Below are 23,956 nucleotides of genomic sequence, written 5' to 3'. Positions count from 1 at the left end.
TAAAACTCATGTCCCAACCTTTCTCAAGCTGCTGAACACAACGTAAACTTGCCTCAACCTCAGACTTACCGTTTCCTAACCCTAACCCAGTGAACCAATTGAGCCCTAACTCTAATTTGAAGCCATTGGTACCATTGAAAACACCTGAAAACATTTAAAATGGATGGAAAAGTAAATATCATGAATATATAATTTAAATGCAAAATCATATGTATGAGGTCATTAAAAACAAATGTTCTCCCTAGAAACATGCATATTAGACATTTTGATAGGCATGGTACACATGCTACTAGACATTTTTGTTCATTCAAAATCAATAAAACTCATTCCCAACCTTCTTCAAGCTGCTGAACACAACCTAAACTTGCCTCAACCCTCAATTTACCTCAACCCTAACCTAGTGAACCTAATTTGAGCCCAAACTCTAATTTGAGCATTGGTACATGAAAACACCTGAAAACTCATTTAAAATGGATGGAAACAGTAATATTGAATACTAAATTTAAATGCAAAATCATATGTATGGGTCATTTAAAAAAAAAATTTCCCAAAACATCATTAGCTTTATGGCTGGTAAACTGCACTAGACTTTTTTTGTTTCACAAATCAATAAAACCATGCCCAACCTTTCTTCAACTCTAATAACCAAACTTGCCTAACCTCAACTTACTTTTAAACCTAACCACTGAACCTATTTGAGCTAAATTAATTCAACATTGGTCATTAAAAACTAAATCATTTAAAAGGATGGAAAACAAGGTAAATTCATGAATACTATAATTTATGCAAATCATATTATGAGGTCATTTAAAAGAAAATTTGTTCTCCTAAAAAAAATCATGTATAGACATTTTATGTCATGGGTACACATGCTAAGACATTTTGCTTTTCAAATCAAACTGTCCCACTTTCTTCCCTAACAAACCTGTAACTCCTAACTTCCTAACCTTTTTATAACCCTGAACCTAATTTGAGCCAAACTCTAATTGAAGCATTGTACCATTGAAAACACCTGAAAACCATTTAAAATGGATGGAAAACAAGGTAAAATCAATATATAATTTAAATGCAAAATCATATTATGAGTGTATTTAAAAGAAAAATGTTCCTAAAAAAACATGTTATTAGACAATTTGTGTCAGGTACACATGACTAGACATTTTTTTGTTTTCAAAATCAATAAAACTCATGTCAACTTTCTTATTGTAACAATCAACTACTCAACCTCAACTTCTCGTTTCAACCTAACCCACGTAATCCTCAATTCTAGCTTAACCTAATTTGAACCTTAACTAACACCTAAAACTATTTAAGTGAAAAAATCTAATTAACATAATTAAATTTGAAAAATAATCATGGTCATTGAAAAAAAAATGTCCAAAAAATACTATATTTAAATTTTAAATATGGGTCATTAAAACAAAATTTTTCATTCAAAAACAAAAACTCATGTCCAACCTTTCTTCAAGTGCTGAACAACCGTAACTTGCCTCAAACCCTCAACTTTCGTTTTCCTAACCAACTCAGCAACCCATTTGACCCTTAACTCTATAAGCCATTGGTCATTAAAACCCGAAAACCATTTAATAGAAAACAGGTAAATCATATCAATTAAGCAAACATGAATCATTTAAAAAAAGTTCAAAAACATTTCATTTATGGTCATCACTCGCATTTTTTTTATTAACATAACAGTACTTCAAGCGTGAACACCCTCCTCAACCTCACTTCCGTTTAACAACCAGCTACTATTGACCTAACTCATTTAGCATTGATAAACCTGAAAAATGAGAACAGTAATTAAATTTAATGCAATCAATAAGTCTAAAAAAAATGTCCTAAAAATATATACATTTTGGCATGTACCTCTAACTTTTTGTTATTAACAAAACTTGTCCAACCTTCTCAAGCTTGAACACACCAACCTAACCCACCGTTCCACCCTACCATGACAATTTGCCCTATCATTTGAAGCATACTTGAAACTGAACCAAAAATGAGAAAGAAATAGAATATTAATGCAATCATATGATAGTCATAAAAAAAATTCCCAAAAAAAACTGATACTTGATGCTGACATGCAACTTTTGTATTAATAAAAACTCATCCCAACCTTTAGCTGCTAAACAATCTACCACTCCTTCACTACTACTACCATTGACCAACCTATACATTAGCTGAACCCTAATTTGAGCCCTAAACTCTAATTTGAAGCCATTGGTACCATTGAAAACACCTGAAAACCCATTTAAAATGGATGGAAAACAAGGTAAATATCATGAATACTATAATTTAAATGCAAAATCATATGTATGAGGTCATTGAAAAAACAAAAATGTTCTCCCTAAGAAAAACATGCATGTATTAGACATTTTGAATGGTCATGGGTACACATGCTACTAGACATTATTTTTAGTTTATTCAAAATCAATAAAACTCATGTCCCAACCTTTCCTCAAGCTGCTGAACACAACCGTAAACTTGCCTCAACCCTCAGACTTTCCGTTTTCCTAACCCTAACCCTAGCTGCACCCTAATTTGAGCCCTTAACTCTAATTTGAAGCCATTGGTACCATTGAAAACACCTGAAAACACATTTAAAATGGATGGGAAACAAGGTAAATATCATGAATACTATAATTTAAATGCAAAATCATATGTATGAGGTCATTTAAAAAAGAAAAATGTTCTCCCTAAAATAAACATGCATGTATTAGACATTTTGTGTGGTCATGGGTACATATGCTACTAGACAATTTTTTTGGTTCATTCAAAATCATTAACAAACCCATGTCCCAACCTTTCTTCAAGCTGCTAAACACAACCTTAAACTTGCCTCATCCCTCAGACTTACCGTTTTCCTAACCCTAACCCTAACCCTAACCCTAGCTGTACCCTAGTTTGAGCCTTGAACCCTAATTGAAGCCGTTGTTACATTTGAAAACATCAGAAAACCCATTTAAAATTGGTGGACAACAAAATAAATATCATGAATATAATAATACAAATGCAAAATAATATACTTGAGGTCATTTAGTAAAGAAAAAATGTTTTCCCTAAAAAACATGCATTTATTAGATATTTTTCATTGGCAGAGGTACACATAGACAATTTTTTGGTTCATTCAAAATCATTAAGAAATCCTAATCCTAACCCTAGCTGTACCCCAGTTTGAGCCTTAAACCCCAATTGAAGCCAGTTGGCCCAACCAATCACTAGCTTGGCCCACCCTGGCGATTTGCATTTTAACCAGAGTGTCTCTCTCTATTTTATTTTTTTTTTAAATTCCCCATATAATTCAGTAATTGAAGTAATGTACAAAACAGTCGACCTAGTAACGCCATCGATAACGTTAGCGGCGGGGCTAAAGATGCTGGTCAACCTTGCAGCAGTGGCGCTGCTAATGTCGCCGACGGCTTAATCCGAAACACGGCAAGTCGACCAATATTTAAAGTCATACCCCCGCCGACTAAGTAGTGGTAGGAAGAGATGCTTTCAAGCCATTTGGTATCAGTCCAGACCCTGGCTTGAATACTCCATCAAGAAAGATGCATGCTTTTGTTTTCCCTGTCGTGTTTTTAGTAGTCCTCCAGCTAATGACAAGGATAATGTGTTTCTTATAACAAACCGTAAATCCGATTGGTCCGAAATTGCCCATGTATGGTGCATGTTTCCCTATAGGGTGTTAACAGCTAAGAGATCCATTCCAAGATGGCGGAGAAACTGGTATTTAAAAAAACAAAACAATTTGTGACCAAATTTCAAATGCTTATAACTTTTTACAACAATTATCTAGGGACTTGAAATGGACTGGGCATGATGAGTGCACTACCATGTTGTTCCACGTCGACACCGTTGCAGATATCTCAAAAAACAAGGAATTTACAGGCATTTGAAATTTTGGAGGGAAGCTAATGCTAATATTATGCAAATTTCAAATGCTTATAACTTTTTACAACAATAATCTAGGGACTTGAAACGGACTGGGCATGAAGAGGACACTACCTTGTTGTACAATGCTGGCACAGTTGTGGATATCTCAAAAAACAAGGAAATTACAGGCATTAGAAATTTTGGCAGGAAGCTAATGCTAATATTCTTCTCATGAACGCTTTACCTTATTCCGTTACCATCGCACATGTGTACTCTTTGGTATTCTCTCCATCAAGGGTGAAAAGGACAAGTCGTTTCATAAAAATTTGTGATTTGTGGCGTGACAAAGTTAGCACTTCATTCTAATGCACATTCATGTTTCGAAGTGATGTTTCTCATGAACCGGACGTTGGACCGTCTCACGCACGGGTATGTAGATTGTCCAAAATCTATGCCGCTAGGACTCTTTTCTCCTCCGCCTTGTATTTACCCGTATTGGACATGTTCGTAGGGCCCCGCATTGCTGCTTGCAGCTATATTTCTCTTGTAAATTTCATCTGCTGTCCATATGGATCCTGTTTTCCCCTTAAAAAAAAGCTCTGTTCCACCCCGGCGTTCCATGCAGTACGACTCTGTGGTGGAGGTTTCGGCAAACATTCAGATCCGCTTTCAGTCTGAACACAGAAAGCCTTGCCTTCAAGCTGAACTGAAAAATGAAAACAAATACAGCGTATGCGTATGAAATGCATGCACTGCAAAATACACTGGCCTTAGATTGAATCTTTGTTAGTCTAATATCTTGCTCCTGAAGAACATTTGTGACATTTCTTTCCAAGCATATAATGTAAAGCCGTTTATTAATTTGTTTGCAAGCGGCTAATGGTGAGTCACATCATCCCCTTTACCTACACAGGAATTAGAAATAATTAGAAATAGCACATGACTGTTTTACATACCCCACATCCCCAGGAAATGTGCAAAAGGCATGGTTTACTTTGTGATTATGCTATTGATCTTGTCATTTTATTCTCTAGCTTCTCCACCCTAGCTCCCCAGTGGTGGAACGATCTCCCCGTCCCTCTCCGAACCTCCCCCTCACTATCCATCTTCCGCCGTGGCCTGAAGACTCATCTCTTCAGACTATACCTAGAATAACCACCACCATGCTGTGTATATATATATAAAAAAATAAAAATAAAAAAAACCTTTTCCTGTCACTTGTTACATGTTGCCCCATCCTGCACTTCTTGGTAAATTGTATTTGTCTATACTCTAGCTTAATCTTCTGCCTAGTTTGGCTTTGCAGATGTTAGACCAGGATAGTGTTCATTGTTCTCGGCTAGAAATAGCTGTACAAAATAAGTAATTGTACCTTACTGAACCCGTGTTCAGCAGTTGTCTACGATCATGAAAATGCACTTCTTGTACATCGCTTTGGATAAAAGCGTCTGCCAAATGAATGTAATGTAATGTAATGTAAAATATGTAGCTAATTAAATCATGAAAACATTGTATTCATGGTATTTTTTCATCCATCCATTCTCTCTCTCTCTCTAACCGCTCAGAGCAGCCCAGACGTCCCTCTCCCCAGCGGCGTACGCTAACTCATCCTGGTGGATCCCCAGGCGATCCCGGGCCAGCCTTTGGATATAATCCCTCCAGCGTGTCCTAGGTCTGCCCCTGGGTCTCCTCCTCGGTGGCCGAGCCCAGAACACCTCCAGAGGAAGGCGCCCAGGAGGCATCCTCACCAGATGCCCAAACCACCTCAACTGACTCCTTTCAGTGCAGAGGAGCAGCGGCTCTACTCTGAGGTCCTCCTGGATAGCTGAGCTTCTCACCATATCAAGGAGAGTAAGCCCTGTCAACCTACGGAAAAACCCCATTTCAGCCGCTTGTATTCGCGATCGCACTCTTTTGGTCATTACCCATAGCTTGTGACCATAGGTGAGAGTAGGGACGAAGATCGACTGGTTAATCAGGAGCTTTGCCTTTCGGCCCAGTTCCTTCTTCACCGCCACCGTCCGATACAATGCCTGCATTACTGCGACCGCTGCACCTACATATTTATATATATTAAATGTATGTATGTATTTTTCTGATTGTTGGGCATAACTGGTTTGTCATCATAAATGTCTTGAAACAAACTGTATCCATGATATTTATATATATTAAATGTATTCATGCCATTCTTCATCTGTTAAGACAATAAAAAGACACATTTAGAATTTTTGGATTTACTCTTCTGTTGGAAATAAGACATAAGTCTTATGTATTTTTCTGATTGTAAGGCATAACTGGTTTTCATCATAAAAGTCTTGAAACAAACTGTATCCATGAGATTTATTTATATTGAACATATGCATGTCATTATTCATCTGTTACAACAATAAAAAGACAAATTTGGAAAATGTGGATATTCTGACCTGTTGAACATAAGACTATCGTCTTATGTATTTTGCCATTTTCCCTGACAAAACCTTATTGATCATAAAATTCTTTAAACACATCATAATTCATTTATTTCACCACAGCTATATTGTAAATATGATAGCCTTTGCTCGACAAAATGCAATTTGGAATAGGTGCCACTTTTCACCCCATTTTGGACATAAGACTATAGTCTTATGTATTTTCCCATTTTCCATGAAAACACATTATTGATCATAAAATTCTTTAAACACATCATAATTCATTTATTTCACCACAGCTGTATTATAAACATGATTCCCTATGCATCAGTACCAATAAAAGGCATTTTGAATTTATACATGAAAACACTTTATTGATCATAAAATTCTTTAAACACATCATAATTCATTTATTTCACCACAGCTATATTGTAAATATGATAGCCTTTGCATCAGCACCAATAAAAGGCATTTTGAATTTATGCATGAAAACACTTTATTGATCATAAAATTCTTTAAACACATCATAATTCATTTATTTTACCACAGCTGTATTATAAATATGATTCCCTATGCATCGGTACCAAAAATTGGCAATTTGGAATAGGTGCCACTTTTGACCCCATTTTGGACATAAGACTATAGTCTTATGTATTTTCCCATTTTCCATGAAAACACATTATTGATCATAAAATTCTTTAAACACATCATAATTCATTTATTTCACCACAGCTGTATTATAAACATGATTCCCTATGCATCAGTACCAATAAAAGGCATTTTGAATTTATACATGAAAACTCTTTATTGATCATAAAATTCTTTAAACACATCATAATTCATTTATTTCACCACAGCTATATTGTAAATATGATAGCCTTTGCATCGGTACCAAAAATTGGCAATTTGGAATAGGTGCCACTTTTCACCCCATTTTGGACATAAGACTATAGTCTTATGTATTTTCCCATTTTCCATGAAAACACATTATTGATCATAAAATTCTTTAAACACCTACTCATTATTTCACACTATATATGAACAAACATTATTTATCATAAATTCTTTTTAAACACATCATAATTCATTATTTTACACAGCTGATTATAAAATGATTCCCTGCAAAACAGAACCAATTAAAAGCTTTGATTTTATTTTCATGAAAAACTTATGATCATAAATTCTTAAACACATCATAATCATTTATTTCACCACAGTGTATTATAAACATGATTCCCATGCATCAGTACAATAAAGCATTTTGAATTTATACATGAATCTTATTGATCATAAATCTTAAACACATCTAATTCATTTATTTACCACAGCGTATTTAAAATGATCCCTTGCATCAGTCAAAAATTGGCATTGGAATAGGTGCCACTTTAAATTTGGACATAAGACATAGTCTATGTATTTCCCATTTCCATGAAAACACATTATGATCATAAATTTTTAAACACTCATAATTCATTATTTCACCACGCTGTATTATGAACATGATTCCTATGCATCAGTACCAATAAAAGGCATTTTGAATTATACATGAAACTCTTTATGATCATAAAATCTTTAAACACATCATAATTCATTTATTTCACACGCTGTATTATAAATAGATTCCTTGCATCGGTACAAAATTGGCAATTGGAATAGGTGCCACTTTCACCCCATTTTGGACATAAGACTATAGTCTTATGTATTTTCCCATTTCCATGAAAACACATTATTTATCTAAATTCTTAAACACATCATAATCATTATTCACCACAGTTTATTTAAAATGTCCCTTGCATCAGACATAAAGGCATTTGAATTATCATGAAAACTCTTTATGATCATAAATTCTTAAAACATCATAATTCATTTATTACACAGCTATATTAAATATGATCCTTGCATCGTACAAAATTGGCAATTTGGAATAGTGCACTTTACCATTTTGACATAGACTATAGTTGTATTCCATTCCTGAAAATATTGATCATAATTTTAAACATATACTCATTATTCACACAGCTATTAAAATGATCTGCACAGCAATAAAGGCATTTGAATTATCTGAAACACTTATTATCATAAATCTTTAACACATCATAATATTATTTACACAGCTTATAAAATTGTAGCTCTTGCATAGCAACCATTAAAAGCATTTTGATTTATCATGAAACATTATTGATCATAAAATTTAAAACATCATAATTCATTATTTACACAGCTGTATTATAAAATGATTCCATGCATCGTACCAAAAGGCATTTGAATATACTAAACCTTTGACATAAACTAATCTATTATTTATTTTCCAACTTATTATAAAAATTCTTAACCAAAATTCATTTGAAGTGCATTTACAGATTTGCATAGACTAAGCTTGAATTTCATGAAAACCTTATTGATCATAAAATCTTAAACACATCATAATCATTTATTACCACAGCTTATTATAAATGATTCCTTGCATCAGTACCAAAAGGCATTTTGAATATCATAATTTGACATAACTAATCTTTATTATTTCCCCATTTTGAAAATAGCCTTTCTACAAATCATTTATTCACACCATTTGACATGACCTATGATCCATTCCATAAAACCATTTTGATTAAATAAAACACTTTATTATCACAATTTTTAAACATATTCCATATCATACAATAAAAGCATTATTAACTGAAACTTATGATCTAACTTACAATCAATCTTTTCACCACCTTATGAATTATGCTTGCACGTACAAATGGCAATTTGAAAGGTGCCACTTTTCACCCATTTGGACATAAGACTATAGTCTTATGTATTTTCCCATTTCCTGAAACACATTATGATCATAAATTCTTTAACAATCATAATCATTATTCACCACAGTGATTATAACATGATTCCCTAGCATCAGTCAATAAAAGGCATTTGAATTATACATGAAACTTTCCCATTTTAGACATAAGACTATAGTCTTATGTATTTTCCCATTTTCCATGAAAACACATTATTGATCATAAAATTATTTAAACACATCATAATTCATTTATTTCACCACAGCTGTATTATGAACATGATTCCCTATGCATCAGTACCAATAAAAAGCATTTTGAATTTATACATGAAAACTCTTATTGATCATAAAATTCTTTGAACACATCATAATTCATTTATTTCACCACTGCTATATTATAAACATGATTGCCTTTGCATCAGCACCAATAAAAGGCATTTTGAATTCATACATGAAAACACTTTATTGACCCTAACTATAGTATTATGTATTTTTCTCATTATCAGTTAAACAGGTTTTTCAGCAAAAATGTCTTGAAACACATTGTATTCATGATATTTATTCATATTAAATGTATACATCTCATTCGTTGTCTATTACAACGATATCATAATTTATCACTTATTACTTTCCTATTATTTATAGTTTCCCCTACTGATCAGAAAGCGTTCTGAAACCCTACCTATCAAATGTGTGAACACTATTGCCAGACATTTCTGGCTATTTTTTGCTTTGGTCACTTGCTGAGACTGTTCAGGTTTCCCCAGTAAGATTTCAGTTTGCCCATTTTAAGGTCGCTGCAACACACTGGAGCTTATCTACATTTTTCCAAGGTGTGATTTTTCCAAGCGCTTTCTTGCATTTTTTTCTTAACGGAACAATCCGGGCAGCCCCACAGCACAGATCACACAGCTCTGCCGAGTAGCTGGACGCTGGAATGACTTGTCACCTGGTTCAGAGAGGACACAAATCAGAGGCTCAAGCAACACAGAGAAGGCGGGAGATTATGAAAAACAGCGCAACGCAGAACAGTTGTTCTCAATGTTTACAGAAGACATAGTCTGGGTATTTTTTTTTATCAATGGAAAGTTACTGGATCTAGCCTTTCTGAAGTGTAGGAAGCCAAAAAAAGCATTGTTGCTTCCTAGAGGACTATCTATGCCTGAACCACAAAAGGCAAAGGAAAAATAAAATATTGGAGTTGAATTTGGACATAGAGTTGAAGTCGTTTATTATGAATTATATGTTTAAAATTTCAACATACACAAAGCTACAGTATATAGTGTTGTTTATCCGAAAACCAAAACTAACCTTAGAGCTCACCCTAACATTATAATCCTAATAGAAACCGTATTCTTCACCCAAAGCTAAATCCCAGCTATTATACAGAAAAATTATCAAAATATATGAGGTTATCTTAGGCCCCAAATACTGAAAACATCTGGATATCTAAATTAGGGACCAACTCTCGTCTTGACCCTTTACCTAGCTCTTAAACATAATCCTCTTCTTGCCTCAACCCTAAAGCTTGCCGTTTTCCTGACCATAAGTCTAGCTCCGGAACATAACCCAAATCCTGCCTCAATCCTAATACTTATATTACAGTAGGGGCAGGAGTTCTGTATTCCTAACCTTAAACCTGATCTCTGCAATAATTGTATAGAGTATCATGGAAAAGTATTTGCCCCCTTCCTGACTTCCTCTATTATTTCATATTTGTCACACTGAATGGTTTCATATTTTCAGACAAAGTGAAATCTCTTTATATTTTGTTTAAAGGGGTCAAATACTTTTCCACGGCACTCTATACAATTATTGCAGAGACCAGGTTTAAGGTTAGGAATACCCACAATGCACGCTGCAGCCAAGTGGTGATTACAGTAACCCCACAAAATGAGATACATGGTCTCCATCAAACCCTTACATTTCAGGCCTTTGGTTTTCCAGACCCGGGCACTATGAGATATAAGCTTCAAACTAACTTATACAGTGGAATAAAAGAGGTTACATTAATCTGTCATTTATACTTCCGTGGAAAAGTAATTAAAAAAAGATTTATTTACTATATTGATGATAATGATGAAATGGTATCATACTTGGAAGCTGAAGTCAATTCGTCCAGAAACTGAAAATGTTTAAGGTGAAATTGAACCCTTCTACCACAACAATGATTATCTGCCACCTGGGAAGTGTAGCCTATGTATGTGTGCATCTCTGTACATGAGGAAAAGGCTCCAATTCAGGGTTCCTCCCAAGATTTCTTCCCATCAGGAAAGTTTTTCTTGCCACCATTTAAGTGCTTCTCTTTCGACTGGGGAGCTTTTTTTTAACCTCACTCGTTTACAGAAGGAAAAACGTACCATAATAAAGCATGAAAGCTCAAATACGACTGCTTTACATCACCAGTTGAGCATAAGGGCCCACTACAAAAACCGGAAGCTTTGCCCCGTCTCAAAGATTCAAGGGTGCACCGCAAAGTTGCGTGGACCGTCACCAGCAGCTTTCCTGTAGGAAATACTGCATTTTCTCCTGTGCTGTACGGTGCTGTATGGCGTTGTATGGCGCTGTATGGTGCTGTATGGCGCTGTATGGCACTGTATGGTGCTGTATGGCGCTGTATGGCGCTGTATGGCGCTGTATGGTGCTGCATGGTGCTGTATGGCGCTGTATGGCACTGTATGGCGCTGTATGGCGCTGTATGGCGCTGTATGGCGCTGTATGGTGGTGTATGGCGCTGTATGGCGCTGTACGGTGCTGTATGGTGCTGTGCGGTGCTGTACGGTGCTGTATGGCGCTGTACGGTGCTGTATGGTGCTGTGCGGTGCTGTACGGCGCTGTATGTTGCTGTATGGTGCTGTACGGTGCTGTATGCTGCTGTACGGTGCTGTATGGCGCTGTATGGTGCTGTATGGTGCTGTACGGTGCTGTATGGCGCTGTATAGTGCTTTATGGTGCTGTACGGTGCTGTATGGTGCTGTATGGCGCTGTATGGTGCTTTACGGTGCTGTACGGTGCTGTATAGTGCTGTATGGTGCTGTACGGCGCTGTATGGTGCTGTACGGTGCTGTATGCTGCTGTATGGTGCTGTATAGTGCTGTACGGTGCTGTACGGCGCTGTATGGTGCTGTCGGCTTATTATTTCTGTAACTGGCCTTTATCGGTTTTGGGCTTTAAATTTGGCCGGAGCTTGTCGGGCTGGTTCTGTTCGGGCAGTAAAGATGTCAGGCACAGGCCGGCTCGGGCCACGTTCCGAGCCTGGTGCGGACCTCCAGTGTCACGTACCATTTTAACGCCACCTGCAGATCTTCTGATGCATTTATCCAGGTATCTGCGGAACCGTCTATCACATGGTCTGGCTCCAGGATTCAGCCATCACCGTAAAACCCCTCGGTCTCTTAAACAGCAGTGCTTAGCGAGTGCTTCGCTCAACACAAAGACAGGCTTTCATCTGTAACAGCTCCCGGGCCAATACGGGCAATGGCTGCAATTCATAAAGAACACAAGTTAGGCCTTTTATTTTCTCCGACGGTTATCTCCACAGACACAGACTCCGCTAATGGGGACACATTGTACAGTAGAGACACTCTTTTCAGAAGTCAGTCGATGGTTTCGGAGGAAAACGTTTCCTCATCATATAGCTCTTTGTGCTTCACAATTCCCGGCCGTGCCCATTCTTCTTCACTTCTTCTCCAAAGAATAGCAGCGGGCAGAGGACGGCGAGCCTTTTGTTTGCCGAGATTGAGCACTTTGAAGCGCCATTACTCAAATTGTGCCTTGTGCCTTTGCCTTTGATTTACGTGCTTTTTAAGACGGGCGTGCGGACGGACAGCTTTATTCCGTTCGCTTGCTTTATGATTCTGAATCATGCCTTTTTTTCGTATTCTATCAGCACACGGCACTATGTCATCAAATTCATTTTTTTTTGGCAACACGCCCCAGCACAGGGGCAAATATTATGAAACTGGGATGGAATCACTCAGTAAAATTACAAAACACACACCTACCTCATCCCTGGGCTTATGTCGCTTCAGGGAAATCTTGATTTAGACACTTCCTTGTTTTAGTGTGGGGGGCCGGCGGCGGGGGGGAGGGGGGGTAAAAGCTGGAGAGGCTGCATCAAGGCCCTCGAGAGATTCGTTTCTCATTAGTGGCGAGGAAATGAAACTCAACGAGCGGCGCTTTCCGGAATCCTAAGTCTATCCTTCTGCGAGGATGCGAAGGCGACTAAGATGTTTTGATGTGCAGAACTACAAAAAGGTCAACGATAATCAAAGCTTTGAAGACACCCGTGTAAGATGTGGAAATGTCAGTCACCCCGTTTTATTAAAGGTGTCGGGTTACTGAGCTCAGAGGGCTCCTTATTTTGGGTTAGTCCCAGGGAAGTGATCTGTAACCTTCCAAATGCATCTTTAACTGTTCCAGCTCTGAAGCACCCATTGTGCCCTTTTTTATTAGCTGGGCTGAAGTGTGAAGCAACCTGCCTGCTTCTCCATAACTCCCGTGAAGAACTTGCCAGTATGCCAGTGACTGTGTTATCTATGATAGCACAGGTCTCTCTTTCACTGTGGGTTCCTGGTGCATCGCTGGGAGGAGCTTAATGTAAGAGTGACCCCAAAAACACAGAAGTAGACTTATACACACCCTACTCCTGAAAGTACAAAACTTATACCCACCCTACTCCTGAGAGTACAAAACTCATACCCACCCTACTCCTGCCTACTCCTGAGTACAAAATTTGTACCAACCCTACTCATGAGAGTACAAAACTTATACCCACCCCACCCACTTCCACAGACTGATGACGATCAATGGCAAAGAGGATCATTTATTATTTCTTGGAGAAAAGCTAAACCCACTTTATTAATTAAAGTGTTGTCTTTTTGACATTTTCCGTACTCTCACAATACCAATGTATTTAGCGGACACACTAGTTGAGAGTGAGTGGCGGATATAGCTGGCACACACTCGATTTATACAGGTGAATATTTAATGGAGCAGTTCAGGTTGAATACCTGGTCCAGGGGTATGAAGGTTGGGCCCTCCAGGGAATCGTGTCTATAACACTGGGGTCACAGTCCACTCCCCTATACCGCAATACCATCGCCAGGTATATCCACATACCTTACAAAGAGACAAGTCAGAAAAAAAATTAATTTTTAAATTTTATTTAGTTGGGTGTGGATTAATCATAATTACGGTGACCAGTTGAGAACAAAATAAAATTGGGACCACTCCATGGGTATAATAGATTAAATTGTCCCACAAGGTAATTTTAAACTGAACAACATCCAAAGAGCAAGGAAAAAAAATACTGCTTCTGTCAACAACTGAATACAAATACACTCTCTTTCCACGCTGCCCAAAAAAATCCAAGCCCCAAAAACACGAGACAGCCCACCTTTGGTGTTACCGTCATTTCATTGCCTCTGCTGAAAGAGCGTTGGGAAACGAGGTGATTTGAGGGCACAGTGCGGGTAAAAGCGGCTCCAGACTCAGGAAGCTGGCGGGAGGGCTCGTGAACGCGAATGTGAAATTAAACAGGCCGTAATAACCTGCTGCCTATGTCCGGCGGTGAAGCTCATATTCTCTACACCGCCGCGACCCTCCGACCCTGAAACCAGAGCCTCACAAAACGGCCCCAATATGGCTGCCCTACTGGCACCACCGGCTACAGCCAACCTGTCTCACAGAATCTCTCGTTCTTTTATTTTGTGTGGAGGATAGAATCCATTTAGGCATTTCAAATGGATTTTTTTTCTCCTAATGTAAAATATATGACAGCACAGTTCGAGGAATTGTTTGGCTATGTGTGGTAAATATGTGGCATATTTGGGTACCCCCATGACCCTGACTAGAATAAGCGGGTATAGATGATGGATGGACAAGGGGTGTCATCAAAACAACATGGCGCATCCTTCTGCATGATAATTGAAACGACATCGGAAAATAGCAGTAAAATCATGTAAAGATGTTGTGCAGGTCACTCATCATTTAGACAGTAGTCTGTTTTCCTTTTGAAGTCCAGTTGAAAACTGAAAGTGTCGTCAGTCCTTCGCCGATGACTTTTGACAATAAATCAAGTGCTGGAACTTCTGAATGTTTTTCCCCTGACTGTGTGATCTCACAGGCAATTTTGAGCCAGAGATTTTTGAGCCAGAACATTTTTGTTCCATTGAAAAAAGAGCTGAAGAAAAAAAAACACAGTCATGAGTAAATGATTATCCATCTCCAATTACGTGGTGTTCCATTAGGTACATAACAACTGTGTCATCTGTCATAGTACCAAAGTAACTTGGTGCTTAAAAATGAGCGCAGTTCAGTTTGTAATTATTCTGGCCCTGAATCTGAGGGAGTGGCAGTGATTTCCACGTCTCCTGAGGACACACGCACTCACAGTTTATGACTTCATGCTTCTGCATGTTAATTGGAGGTCCATATCACTGACTAACTGGTAAACAACACTGCAGTTGGGGAGAGACATCAAAGGATTGTCCACCTGGAGAAATGATCCACTGCGTGTTCAAATGATTAAATTATCTCTGACAGAATGTACTTAATGTGCAAAACCAAGGCAACAGATGGCAGAACGCACTTTAAAAAGGCAATTCGTATTTACAAGGCATTACCACAGAGAAGACTCATAGCACAGCAGACCACCGCCAGCTCATAAAGGCAATGAATGCATCTGTACAAAGAGGACAGTGTGATTCTGCGTAACTTCCACATGTTCCTGTGGATGTCTCTGCGTAGTCTGCTTCACGTCCCTTCCCACACCGGGAGGACACATCAATGCAATGCTCGGCTGAGCAATAATAAGACTGTATTTAAAAAATATTTTAGTTCTCATTCCTTCAAACGGCAGGAGAGAGCCCAGCGCTAAAAGAGACAGCATTTGCATACAGACCTAAGGCAGCCATCGTAATGACAGCCCCGCTGGAAATCACAGCATGGGGAAAGGCTCATCGACTCGCGGTGAGGAGCGGGCCGGCTCAGAGATGGTCTCTCTCTCCTCTGAAATGCCACGCTCCTGCTAAGATGATACCCATTCAGGAGCCTGCTCGTCACGGGGCGTGCGGATGGCGGAGTGTGAGTGGAGATGGGTGGGGTGTGAGCCGATGGCGAGTGAGCGGCGATGTGCAGGAGGTCGCTCGGACGGGGTGGGAGGCGGCGGGATGGGGAGCGGGATGGTGGAGTGGGATGGGGGAGCGTGATGGTGGAGCGGAGGTGGGGATGGGAGCAGGATGGGGAGCAGGATGGGGAGAGGATGGGGAGCGGGATGGGGGCAGGATGGGGAGGGGATGGTGGAGCAGGATGGCGGAGCATGATCGGATGGCGGAGCGGATGGCGGAGCGGGATGGTGGACGTGATGGGGAGCAGTGTGGGGACAAGGGGGCATGATGGGGAGCATGATGGGGGAGCGTGATGGTGGAGCGGGATGGGGGAGTGGGATGGCGGAGCGGGATGGGGGAGTGGGATGGCGGAGCGGGATGGTGGATCAGGATGGCGGAGCAGGATGGTGGAGCGGGATGGCGGAGCGGGATGGTGGAGCAGGATGGTGGAGCGGTATGGAGGAGCTCAGGTGTGGGGACAGCCCTCTGTTCCATTCATCACCCCAATTCCCCTCAGTACCCAGCTCCCAATTCACACGCCACAATGCTCATAAAAAGTGGGAGGAACAGCGTTTTTATACATACGGTGAGCTCCATAATGTGCTGCCCAGAAATGGGGGGGGGGGGGGGGGCGGCGCTATGTATAAAAAGTTCTGTCATTTCTACACAGTGAAACCAAAGTGTATAAAAATACTATTAAATAAAAGCTGAGAATCTGCACTTTAACCACGCGTGAATTGTTTGATTACAACTCTAAAATTGTGGAGTACAGTGCCAAATCAAGATAAAAGCATGTCTATTTATAGAGCTCACTCTGTGTACATATCCTCTTACCCAGAATTCTTTGTAAGGAATTCTGACAGCTTCTGTGAAAACTACAAAAGTCTACTTGCGTTACGCACCCACAGAGTAAATTTATGTCGTGCGGAAGTCTTAGAAAACACTGTGATTTGTGAGAGCCTCAGATCGGTGACACATTAGTCACATTTACGGCTATCAGATTGATAGTTTTGGTAGCGCTGAGGTGCCGGGAGTCTTCTGGGCCCCAGACAGAGTTTCCGCGGTACAAGGCCAGTCCCGGCACTGAACTGGTGAGGAGTCTGGCTTTAATTTTCCCTCACTGTGCTGCAGATGTGTAAAATGGCCGAGTCGGCTTTTTCCCTGTCTTTTCAGGGCTGTTTTTCGGAGGGCTTGCCAACATTGCAGCCTTGCAGTCGAAAGACGGAATTTCAGAAATAGCAGTCAGTATGACAGGGTGTCACATCTGGGTGTGCGTCGTGTTCCGCACAGCGAGAACATGAAGGGGGATGCTGTGGCAGAGGACATCTTAGGACTGAGAAGGCAATAAACATTCTGTTTTTCTTTTCAAGAAAATAACTGACTGGTTTGTGCGTATCAGTGCACCACCCACCTCTGAGATATTAAGACCTCATCTAACCCTCGCCAATCCAACTCTATCCAGACTTCTGAAAAAAGATTATTGTCCCAGCAAGAAAAAAATATAAAGTCCTTGGGCACAAGGTGGATTTTTTCAAGTGCATTCGCCACAAAAAGGGAAATAAAATATAGTGTGATGTTAAGCTGTCAATTTATCGCTTGCCTTGAAAAACCCAAAAGGCCCTGGAGTCGCCATGTTGCTGTATTATCGCAGCCAGTTGCTCTCTAACAAACGCATCGACAAACCCACCGTCTGCACCTCAGTCTGCATATCTGGCCAACAGACCGGGGATCTTAAAGCCAAAATTCAGATTCCTTTTTGGCTTCTCTTGTTGTCGCCAGTGTCTGTACAGTAATATGGAATTTAGGCTGCAGCGTCCTTCATGAAGGACACATCTAATAATAATTAATTGCATTTAATTAATTGCTTTTATACAGCATCTGACCAGTCTACCCTGGTCTGACATGGTCAACTGTGAAATATTTCCCAATAGAAGTCAATGATTAATGAGTGTGTTTAACGTCTTAATCGTGGCCATTGTGTTGTCCAGAATGTGTTAGGGTTAGAGTTAGAGGTGTTTCCAAATGGGTTTACTGATTTCTTCAGACCTGGTGCGTGTTTTTAAGCTATTGTGCTCAATCTGCTTCGAAGCTTTGACAGGAGTTTATCTCCAAAAACATGCCAGCTTTTGAGCCGTGGTTTAATAGATCAGGCAGACGAGCTGGGGTTCTGCATTCTTCGTTTGCACAGAAGTCTCTCTACTCAGCTGCTCTGTGCATTACTGGTTTGAGAGCAGGCTTGTTAAAATTTTTTTATCATCATAATTTGGAAAATAAGTTTTCGGGCCAGCGCCTCTGCGCTCGGAGAACAGCTGTCAGTCAGCGGAGCCTCTGTCCGCTGTGCTCTGGGCCGCCCCCCTGAGGGGGGGAGATCGATTTTGAGGAGCGGTTCAGTCAGCTCACTATCGAAAACACGGGCGTGCCACACAGTACAGACTGAAGAGCAGAGGCAGAGCCCAGGCAGAAGAGAGCTCCTAGGCCCTCAGAGACATCACCCAAAGGAGCTTTCTGACCGCCAGCCCCCCCCGCTACAGACAGGGGGCGCTAAAGCGGGGAACAGCCGCACTGATTCGGGGCGGGCAGACAGGGGCCCCAAATATGCACGACAAAGACAGAACTCTTAATGCAAATTATAATCTCTAAGTCGGATAGAAGCGCTTATTACCCTACTGGCAAATAATTTAGATTATTTTCAGAAAATTTCTCTCTCTCTACAGTTTCTTATTTTTTATTTATATTTTTAAAAAACATTATTTACAGTGTTTCTGGATTGATAGGATCAAGTATTATCAATGTCATCAATACATATTTTTAAAATGTCAAATGGAGTCCTCCCATTGGTGTTCATTCCTGAGAGGGTACTGGCTCAGATAGACTTGGAGCAGGGCTGTGCACTTGCTCACACTTCCTTTCACGCAGAACAGGGGCCAGTGTCCACACGAGGACAAGCTCACAGCTCAGACTGTGAAATCTGTCACCCGTTTACAGGTGAAGAAAAAGACCCTTCCTGCCTTAGATTTCGGGTGGCAGTGGTATTTCTGGGCCAGACAAACTCCGACCACACTTGAGACCTTTAGAGTTACAGTCTGTAAAAATTGCTTCTTTTTTTTTTACACCAATGGCTTTGATAACTTCAAATTAATTCTCAAGTGGAACCCTGAGTTTTGGCTGAAATCGCGAAGAAATTTGAAAATAAGAAATTCTCTCGGTGCATTACTGTGAAAACTATCCTCCAAAGCTGCCAAGCTACAGCCCATCAGCACCAACTGGGGATCAGAAACAGGCTCAATCCCAGACCCAGTGAGAAATAAAGTTTCACATAAAAGAAATACAGTAACAACAATTAATAGAGCTATGGGGAGAGAGGGAGAGAGAGAGAGAGAGGGTGAGAGAGCAGGGAAGAGACAGAGAGAGGAAAAAACAAGGGAGAGAGAGAGAGAAAGAGAGACTCATTTTCTTACATTTTGAGTGAGGTTCAGACTGCAGGTCACAGGTGGCCAATCCCCAAACCAGAAGGACATGAGCACACAGGGCAGGAGGGGGAGCAGAAGGAGATGAGCACACAGGGCAGGAGGGGGAGCAGAAGGAGATGAGCACACAGGGCAGGAGGGGGAGCAGAAGGAGATGAGCACACAGGGCAGGGGGGAGCAGATGGAGATGAGCACACAGGGCAGGAGGGGAGCAGGAGATGAGCACACGGGGCAGGAGGGGGAGCAGAAGGAGATGAGCACACAGGGCAGGAGGGGGAGCAGAAGGAGATGAGCACACGGGGCAGGAGGGGGAGCAGAAGGAGATGAGCACACAGGGCAGGAGGGGGAGCAGAAGGAGATGAGCACACGGGCAGGAGGGGGAGCAGAAGGAGATGAGCACACAGGGCAGGAGGGGGAGCAGAAGGAGATGAGCACATGGGGCGGGGGGGAGCAGAAGGAGATGACACACAGGCGGAGGGGAGCAGAAGGAATGAGCAACAGGCAGGAGGGTGTGGAAGGAGAGAGCACATGGCGGGGGAAGACCCGTGTGCGGACGTGGAGGTCAGCAGCTCCACGTCCGCCCTGCTCATTCACACCCCGGGGCCCTTCCTCTCACCCCACATTATTAAACTTACCGCACACAGCGGCTGACACTGAGCCCAGCTCCACTCACAGCGGCTAACACTGAGCCCAGCTCCACTCACAGCGGCTGACACTGAGCCCAGCTCCACACCAGGGCTCACTGGCATCCCAACACAAACGCAACATATTAAAAAAGGGGAGAGATCTTATAAATAGCACACACACACACACACACACACACATGCACACATGCGCACACACACACGTGAGTACACACACACACAGACGGAGGACACGGTCGGTCCTCACCGCAGCGCAGCACAGAGGTGGAGTGTGAAGGTGTTAATCAGTGACTGCCTGCGCTGAGTCAAACACCTCGGCCTACGCGCCGTCCAGCCCCCTGGCACAGAGCAGAGAGCATTATGGGATTTCCCCCTTATTAACCCGAGGTGAGCAGACTAAAGCACGCCTTCGGTTGGCAGGAACAGGGCTGCGGATCACTGCAGAGCTACTCACAGCGCTTCTTAATGACTGGAATATAATTTCCCAGAGGGAAACAAACTGTCCTGTAATGCAATTTCCATATTGAGATGCAGCTCTGAAGAATCCCCACCGTGTGGAATATTTAACTTTTTGAAAAGCAACACCATAATTATATTTTAGACGGCAACTGTGATAAAAACTCATCAGGTAAAAATATGTGGGTTCTATATTTATACATGGGCTCACAAAAGTGTAATAACATAGAAGTGCAATAAAATCCACGTACACAGTAAGTTACTGGAAGCACTCGCGTTCTCTAACATTGCAACTTCTGAAAAGAGGTGTAATCAGGAGTAACAGCGTAATGTACTAGTAACACGGGGCCTCGATAAGATTACTGCTGTGTGCAATGATTAACCGCACCACTGATTCATGGGTAATTTATTTTTCTCCTTGTTTTTGTTTTTCTGAAATTTGCTGCTGTTTTTTTCCGCGGGTGGCCGACCCATAATGACTCCTCTGTAATCCCCAGCGATCCTCAGGACCAGCAGCGAGGCGTACTCAGCGGGCACGGGCCTTATTTCCCCGGGGAATCCCTCTCTTTCGCCCGTCTGACGTTCAGCAGAACTAAGACCAGCTCGCTGAAATAAAGAGCGCAGAAAAGTGCGCGAGTCCAACCGGCGGCGAGCCGTCCCTAACCCACACAGGACTGCGGATCAGACGTCTTTACGTTTCCCATTTTCACCCCGAGATTATAGGGAGCCACAAGGGGTTAGAATACTCCGTATCGGCGGGTATGTGAACCATGTCCTGCCACATCTCCAGCACTAAAGTGCATCTCAGCCATTGTTAAATCATTCCTCCTCCGTATCCAGACTTACGCACTGCTCTGTCCTGTAACACCCGTGAGAGCACTGCCATTCAACAGCTGATTTAATTTAAACCCCACAGGATCCACTCACCTCAAATAACCTCTGAAACAAGTCAGTGTTTTTTTTGTTTTGTTGAGATAACAGATAAGGTAGTTCCACATAATTAACCTGAAGGTGCTTGCTTTATACTTCCTATTTTATAGGGGATGTGCCTATTAACCAGGGCATTGCAAAATAAAGTGTGACCAAATAGTTCATACAATGCTGTTTTGTTGTTGTTATAGAGCTGAAAGTTGTTTCCCTTCAAACCCTTGGCATAAGCTTTTATCACAATTCATAAAGTTGAATTGCTTCAGATCCGCTCCTACTATTTTGAAAGACAGATGAGCTACACTTCGAGAAGTAATCAGGCTAACGCTTAATTGTCAGTTGTGGATTGTCAAAATTGTGGATTGTCAAAATAAATCAACAGTATGTATAAGAAATATCTGAGCTTCGGGTGGTGAAGATCACAACTAAGAACACCCTTTAACATCTGACAGTAGATGTATAGTATATAATGAGTGGGTGGTCCTGTAGTATACTGGAGAGCTGGGAGTTTTATCTTAAAAGGTGAAGGTCTGATTCTCAGGTAAGACCGCTGTTGCACCTGTGAGCAAGGTGTTTAACCTGCATGTCTTCAGTAAAATATCTGTATGAATGGAAGCTATGTAAAAATGCAAAGGTTGTGTAAGTTACTCTCGATATGAGCATCCACTAAAATGCCAGTGATGTGATATAAAAAGTCCGACTCTACAGCAAGCTTTATTTCCACCATCTCTTCAGTTCTTCCCAGGAATCACACCAGCCTGCTTAAGGAAATCACAATCAGCCCGAAAGCTAAAAATGGTGAAAAGTTTGAGGCCTTCCTAAGGACCAGCTCTGTGCCTATGCGTGGAGTGATCACCATACAAAGCCAGATCCTGCACTAGAGAACACTGTTCCTCACAAAACGAATTTTCATCCTCACCACGTTGGAATTTACAGAGAGCAGGAGCTCCAGTTCTGCTAATACGGAGTCATTTGGTGCTCCAAGCCTCATTTGACACTTCAAAGAACTTATTTCTGGGGTCACCAGAGACAATCTGAGACGCGAAAGAGCGTTCACCCGCTATTTCAAGGGGTGAGGAACAACAAATCAAGCTTGCGCCCGTCAAATTTCGCTCCGCCGAGAACGGAGCTATGCCACTGTGGCTGAGATTAATAGAGACGGACACCAGAGCATCACACACTCTCACACACACACACACACACTCACACACTCTCTCACACACACACACACACACACACACACACACTCACTCACTCACTCACTCACACACACACACACACACTGGCACCTCTCTTTCATGTGAAGGAACAGTATGAAATATCGAGCTCATAAAAAATAAAAAAAAATAAAATCGATAAAGATTATTCTCCTCTCGCTGCGGCCAAAAAAATCTCCGGGTCAATAAAACAGATTTTCTCCATCTCGGCGGTGGCTTGTCCCTTTCAAGGCGACGCGGCTAATATGCCGGATAATACCCCCCCGAAAATGCCACAGAGCGCACCCCCCACCCGCCTCCCCCCCCCGGCGGTGGGGGTGCCAGGCCCATTCACCCGGGTCCGGTTGCGGTTCCCAGGAAGAGGTGGTATCCCTGAAAGATCACTGGCATTAATCAGCCGTGGGAACAAAGCCCGGCTCCTTGAGAGAGGCAGGCTGCATCCTGACCACCAGCTGGGATAAACACCGATTCCTTTCAGAAGCACCCTGCCTTTAAAGGACAGGAAACAGCAGGCCCGCATAAACATTGGTAATCAGCTCACACCGTTTTATTATTATTATTTCTTCCTCCTGAAAACAAACGGCAGCATAATGGGCTGGTGCAGAAGGCCATGCGTTTGTGCCACAGCCCTCACACACACAGCAGAAGAGAGTGAACGTCGCCTCCATGTTCCCGTATGAAATTAATATGGAAAGACGTTTGATTCATGAGTAAACAATTCATTCATGGCAGCAGCGTTGATGAGTGCCTGTGCTTTTTAAAATGATAATTCTTTCAAAGCAATTTTATGGCCATTCATTTTCCAAGGAAAGGACAACTCTGGTGTAATGGACAGTGTTCCTTTGAACACTGAATAGCAAAGCTTTTTTGGTATCTCATTGACTGAGGATTTATTCATGAAGCATTGCTCCCCGTAGTTTCACTGTTGAAAAGAATACTGATGATTGAGAGTCTTCATAGCAGAGATGAATCAAATTCCACGATGGCCCAGAAAGTCTACCCGTCCTCACTCAGCTTTCTGAAAGTTCACTTACTGACTGAGATGAACACGCATGCGCACAAAAAAAAACGTTATT

General features: G+C 41.3%; 2 long non-coding RNA genes across 3 annotated transcripts in view; one reads left to right on the top strand and one right to left on the bottom strand.

The window, feature by feature from the left end:
- Positions 1 to 6,372, top strand: part of LOC135240754 (uncharacterized) — a 19,030-nt gene extending 12,658 nt beyond the window's left edge. The window contains exon 3 of the long non-coding RNA XR_010325772.1: positions 5,439 to 6,372. This is a non-coding gene — a long non-coding RNA (uncharacterized LOC135240754). The remainder of the gene's footprint in view (positions 1 to 5,438) is intronic.
- A 75-nt stretch (positions 6,373 to 6,447) lies between these two features.
- Positions 6,448 to 23,956, bottom strand: part of LOC135241467 (uncharacterized) — a 57,006-nt gene continuing 39,497 nt past the window's right edge. For both annotated transcript variants that reach the window (XR_010325997.1, XR_010325998.1), the window contains exons 2-5: positions 14,073 to 14,181; positions 12,343 to 12,541; positions 9,425 to 10,009; positions 6,448 to 7,295 (exon numbers count right to left, since the gene is read on the bottom strand). This is a non-coding gene — a long non-coding RNA (uncharacterized LOC135241467). The remainder of the gene's footprint in view (positions 7,296 to 9,424; positions 10,010 to 12,342; positions 12,542 to 14,072; positions 14,182 to 23,956) is intronic.

This window comes from Anguilla rostrata, chromosome 15 (assembly GCF_018555375.3).
Source record: "Anguilla rostrata isolate EN2019 chromosome 15, ASM1855537v3, whole genome shotgun sequence".
NCBI lineage: Eukaryota > Metazoa > Chordata > Actinopteri > Anguilliformes > Anguillidae > Anguilla > Anguilla rostrata.
Note: the sequence above shows the minus strand (reverse complement) of the source record. Positions and strands in the feature narration are given on the sequence as shown.